We start from the raw sequence: 6344 nt of genomic DNA on the forward strand, positions 1-6344 counted from the left end.
ATGAACCAAAGTGGTAAGTTGACCAAGTTGCAATTCAAGATTATTGATGGAGGCTTGTTGATTTTTTATTAAAGCCTGTTGTTCTACCATCATTGCGTGATGATTCTTCATCAAAGTTCTTTGTTCATCAATAGCAGAATCAGTAGCCTCGTGTCTCTTTTCTGAAGCTTCCATAAACTTAACTATCATGGTCTCTAGATCGGGTTTTTTCTCAGCTGGTGGCTGCTCCTTTTGGTAGAAGCCTCGGCTTGTTTGCCTATACTTCTCTTCCTTTTGCTTCTTGTATTCTTCATATGGCAGCCACTCTTTCTTCGGTTTCCTCCAGTCTTCATCGTACTTGTCCGCACTCGAGTAGCATACTTGAGCCTTTTTATTCCCATACTCATCCAAATTGCAGTCCTTGGTCAAGTGTGGACCATTACACCATTCGCAACCAACTCTTATAGCACGAATTGATTGGTCCATTTGTGTTAACCTCCGGTCCATATTATTCAGCATAGCCATCATAGCTGCTATTTCTTCAGTTTGTGCACCTCCACTTCCTTTGATTCCTTCTTGCCTAGGGTTGTGGTACTCACGAGAGTGCTTCACGAATTCTTCAATCAGCTCCTTGACCTCCCTTGGATTTTTCTTTGTTAAAGGTCCTTGAGAATCAAGGAGTTGTCCTGTCATAACATTGACCCCATCATAGAAGATTGACATCTCTTGTTGAACATTAAGATCATGTTGAGGGCAATTTCTGATCAAGCCTTTGTAACGCTCCCATGCTTCGTATAATGACTCCCCCGGTTGTTGTTCAAAGTTGGCTATTGCCTTCTTGAGTTTAGCTATCTTGGATGGTGGGCAAAATTGGTCAAGAAACTACTCACGCATTTGAGCCCAAGTGGTGATCGTACCCGGTGGAAGTGATTTTAACCATTCTTTAGCAGCTCCCTTAAAAGTAATGGGCAGCATCCTGAGCAAGACGGTGTTTCTATTGACATTTGGGACATTGAAGTAATCTGCAATGTCATTGACTTCATCGAGATGCTTGAAAGCATCCTCATGATCCTTCCCATAAAATGGGATATCCTTCAGTGCATTCAAGATGTGCCCCTTCAGCTCGAATGTGGCAGTGGCAGGTATTGCGGGTTGGATTAAACCGGGACCCACATCCTCTCGGATCCGCTTCTTGTAAGCTCCCATGGACATCTCCTCAATGTTTGCCATTTCGTCCTCTTGCTTGTCTTCGGGCTCACTCGCAAATATTTCAAATTTTGGGTCTGACTCGTATTCTGATTCGTGTGGATTAGAAACTGGATCAAGTTCTTCAACTTTGCCTTTATCCTTTGGGGTTGAACTTGACTCTCCTGTCTTCTTTCCCGACTTCCTTGAAAAGGCTGATTTTAATTCTTGCAGTGGCGTCTTCTTTGGCGTGTGATCTTCCTTCGCGTTCTTATTCTTATTTTTGTGAAGGGCTGACTTCGGATCTTCAAGTGGTGGCACCAAAGGTATGTTAGAGCCTCTGGTCATGAACTCCTGCAAACTAAACAAAATAACAACGTAAAAACGAACTAAAATAGAAAAATAAACTAAAAACTAAAGAAAACTAAAAATCACAGTTCTCACGTCGTGAATCTTTAAGATTCACGTCGTGAGTCCTGTAACAGATGAAAAAAATTCAAACCTTGCTGGAAAATTAACTTTTTGCAGGTTTTATCCCACAAAAAGTACCGGTTAATCTAAAGCAAATAAATAAGTAATAAACTAAGATGTTCCCCGGCAACGGCGCCAAAAACTTGATGTGCACGATAGTACCCACTAATTTTATAATTTATAACCTAACTAACTAACTAACTAAATTGCACCTAGGCAGTGTACCTAGTCGAATTATAGAATAGTTTGGTAAGTCGGGTGTCGATCACAGGGAACGGTGTTGACTAATTAATTTATTTACTACTAAACTAACCTAATTACTAACGAGCTAAAAAGGGGTTTTTATCTAATTTTGCAAGTTTAGATGAACTTAATTCTTTAACAAAAACTCAATCAATAAACAAAACACTTCTGTTAGTTCGAATCCGCTTTCACTCAATAGTTATACATTAGCTAGGACTATTACTGTTGGTTACCAAATTAAGAAGTATTAGCAATTTAGTTCTAAATCTACTAATTATTAATCAATTCATGTAAATCTATGTATGGTCATACAATAGTTAACACAGAATCAATTATTAAATAAGATTGGAGCCATGAAAGATTGATTAATCAAAACACAATTACAGTCATAATATGAGTTCTCTAACACAGCTTAATTCAATGATTCAATTATTTATCTAAGATTGGTTTGATCTTAGCTCTAATAACTAGTGTTCACTATATTATTAGGTATTCAAATTCATGCAGATTTGTGTTCACTAACTACATAGAACAAGAATTTAAAGCAATCAAATAATTAATTCAAGCATGCTAGGTAAAATCAATCAACACAAGCGTATCACCAACAAGTAAATTCAAGTCTAACGCATTAAAACCATGAGTTCCAGCTTCATCTAGCTAACAGAAGCAGCTAGATTTAGCTGGACATACTAACAGCTAAATAAACACAAACTATAATCAAGGACATGTTTAAGTGTACCAATCTATAAACCAAATTATGAACTTCTTCTTCCTTGGTGTTAAAACCAACTCCCAGAGCTTCTTCTCCTCTGAATTTCGTCTCCAGGAACCCTTCTAAGCCAGCCAAAAAAAGTCCCCCAATCGTAATGGAGAAGGGTATATATATTTTCTCCAAAATCACCGTTCACGTCGTGAGAATGTAAAACTCACGTCGTGAACTCGAGGTAATCGTGATCGTCAAGGATTCCTTCACCCGGATGCTTATCTTCTAACTCTTTCCACTCACGTCGTGAACCATCAACTGTTCACGTCGTGAGTACGTCTTTCTTTTGGGTGTTTTTCTTGTCTTTCAAGCCTTCAACCTCCAAAGTTCCATCCTTTAACGCTTCTAGTCCCTTTTCTTCAAAATGTCTTCTTTTTGGCTGCAAAATATAATTTAACCTTATAAGTACCATTATTCTATGCAAATGACCAAAATATATATAAAAATGTACTTAAATATTGCCTAAAAATATGTATAAATATGGCAATATCAAAATACCCCACACTCCTGCAACTGCGATGACAATTCCTGCATCTCTGGCGTTGCCAGTCGGTACGGTGCCTTAGCGATAGGGGCCGCCCCGGCACCAGATCAATTCTGAACTCCACCTGCCTCTCCGGAGGCACTCCAGGTAACTCCTCCGGAAACACGTCAGCAAACTCTCTAACCACCGGGACCTCTGAAACTGAAGTCTGATCCCTGACCTGCGTGTCCACCACACAAGCTAAATAACCTGCACATCCGTGCTGAATATACTGCCGAGCCCTGGCGGCCGAACAAAACCCTGATCCTACTCTGGTGCCCTCACCATATACCACCAGTTCTCCCCCACTTGGGGTTCGAACTACTACTTGTTTTCCCTCACAGTCAATCATGGCGCCAAACCGGCTGAGCCAATCCATTCCTACGATCACACATACTTCCCCCATGGGAATATGAATCAAATCTATTGGGAATGATACCCCGAAAATCTCCAGCTCGCATCCCCGGTAAACTGAGGAAGCAGAAATCTCGTGCTTATTGGCGATCGAAACTCGCAATGGACACTCAAGCTCATCTACCGACACACTGAACTCTCTACTGAAAGTCTGAGATACAAACAACCGACTCGCCCCCGAGTCAAATAAAACCAATGCAGGCAAAGAGTTTACTAAAAACGTACCTAAACACAGGCACCAACGATAAGCACAACATAGACAAAATGACTGAAACAGAAAATAGAAACATACCAGCAACCACATCCGGTGCCGCCTTAGCCTCCTCGGCCGTGAGCTGGAAGGCGCGCCCCTGAGCCTTCGGAGGCTCCACCTTGACTGGCCTCCCATCCCCAATCCTCAAAGTAGGCGGTGCGGATCCCTGCGCTGGCTTGGCGGCGAGCTGCGGGCAGTTGGTTTTCACGTGACCAACCTGATGACAATGATAACAAATCCTCATATCTGCTGGAGGGGCGGACTGGCGACAGTCCCTGGCATAGTGCCCCTCATTGCCACATTTGTGGCAACCACCTCCTGCTCGACAAATCCCTGAATTACCTCTGCCATACTTTCCACAAGTGCGGCTCTGCTGACCCCCGGTCCGAGTATCAGCGGTCTTGGACCGCTTAGGTGCCGGCTGAGACTGTGCCGGAACCTGACGCTGCTCCTTCAACTGCAGCTCTATCTCCAACTCGCGTTGCCTCGCGGCTTCCTGAAGATCCAAAAGAGTTTCACAACGTTGCGTAGCAACAAACTGTCGAATATCAGTCTTGAGCATACTCAGATAATGAGTCATCTGAGACTGTTCTGAAGCAAACTCCGGGCAGAACATAGCCCTCTCCGTGAACATACGAGTGATCTCCATCACCGACTCTCTATCCTGTCTCAATGTCAAAAACTCCTGAGCAAGCCGCTCCCGCTCAAAACGTGGAACGTAGCGGGAGCGGAACATATCCCGGAACTGCTCCCAAGTAACAACAGCTCGCTGATCATCTGTGTACGACCCTGTCGTCAATCTCCACCAGTCCTTTGCCCCAAGCCTCAGCAGGTTCAGGGCACACCTGACCTTCTGGTCAGCAGGACATGAACACGTGAAGAAACATCCCTCCATGTCAGATAACCACCTCATAGCCCTGATCGCATCCTGTGTACCATCAAACGTCAGGGGCTTCGTATTATCGAAGTACCGGTACTGGAAAGCCCTGTTGGCTCCTCCTCCAACCCCTGCCGTAGTTACAGCCGAAGTGGCTGCATCGGCAGCTGTCTCTGCTAGAGCTGCATATCGCTCATCAAAGTACTCGACCATCGCGGTCTTACTCGACCCAAACATCTCTGGCAGCTGCGCTCGGAACGCTGCAGCAATCTCGTCAGGCATAATCTCCCGGATCCTGGCATCCAACTCCTCGGTCCCTATCTGTACCACGGGCTCAGGTGCTATTGGCACCTCTGACCCTCCGTCTCCCGATCCTGATCCTGAACCTGATCCGGATCCAGTAGCAACACGTCTCGTCACCACCATACTGAAATATATATATATATTCAAGTCATCAGATAAATAACATAATATCGGGAGACCAAAACCCACAAATCCAAGGGGTTGTGACTTCCTTGCTACGCGTATGGGTCCTGTGCTTTCAGTAGTACAGGCCCATACTACCTTCCACACCTACCCATATTTGTCTCAAGTATCACCACAACACCCTAACACTATTATCAACATAATATGCGCTCAACCCTTACTCCTAGGGAAACATCGCCCATCCCACAACTGATCTCACAGCTCCTCACAACCCACACATCCATGAAACTTTCATCATCCCCTGCAGCGCTAGTGTATGCTAGCTGCACATAACGCTGTACCCAATAGACTTTCGAATATCCAATCCTACCCGAAGGCCGAATCAACATTCTCAGGCTATATGATCTTTATTATGCATAGCCGTGATGCATACGCTAAACATCTACAGTTATGATGTCAATTCCATATACAAGAAACCCTAGGCTAATAGGCATCATATAATCAGGCAAATCTATCATGTGATTCCTGAAGATCCCTAGCCTAGCACTAACATGCTGTTCTAACATATCATAATAACTGTATGGTATTTTGGGGTTTACTTACAGGCTCCGGCTGATCGTACCCTCTGCATCCTCCATCCTTTATTTTGAAAACCATTTTAGAATTTATTTCGAAAATTTCCTTGATTTGAGACTGGGTTCACACGTGTGTTTCCCCCAATTCACTCAAACCAAGGCTCTGATACCAACGTGTAACATCCAAAATTTTACGCCAAATTTAAACTTTTCAAGCATATATAAAACCAAATAGTAATTGTTTACAAAAGTGTTTTCAATTCATTATTCAATCAGAGTGTCCCAAAAGCCAGATCATAAGGATGAGGAGCGGTACGGTCACGCCTTCGCCTTGCCATGAAATCCTGAAGTACCTAAAACAATAAACTGAAAACTGTAAGCCCGAGGGCTTAGTGAGCTACCCCAAAAATACCAATACCACACTGATAATACCATATCCGTAATAATCAATCAATCAACATGTATACTGAGCCATCGGCCTGACTGGACCGCCCTACAGGGCCTACAGTCCAACTGAATCTATACCGAGCCTTCGGCATGACTGGACCGCCACGTGGGCCTACAGTCTTCCCGGACCGCTTATAGGGTGTGTTGGCCTTCAGCACAAAGCAGGACCGCCTCAACCCAAGCAACAA

General features: G+C 43.8%; 1 non-coding gene across 1 annotated transcript; it reads left to right on the plus strand.

The window, feature by feature from the left end:
• The first annotated feature begins 718 nt into the window (after positions 1-718).
• Positions 719-825, plus strand: LOC145118271 (small nucleolar RNA R71). The gene has a single exon (XR_013713230.1). It is a non-coding gene; the product is annotated as a small nucleolar RNA R71 (small nucleolar RNA).
• Positions 826-6344: the final 5519 nt, after the last annotated feature.

The sequence above is a fragment of the Lactuca virosa genome, chromosome 5 (assembly GCF_052849685.1).
Source record: "Lactuca virosa cultivar CGN04683 chromosome 5, Lactuca_virosa_CGN04683_v6, whole genome shotgun sequence".
In the NCBI taxonomy this organism is placed as follows: domain Eukaryota; kingdom Viridiplantae; phylum Streptophyta; class Magnoliopsida; order Asterales; family Asteraceae; genus Lactuca; species Lactuca virosa.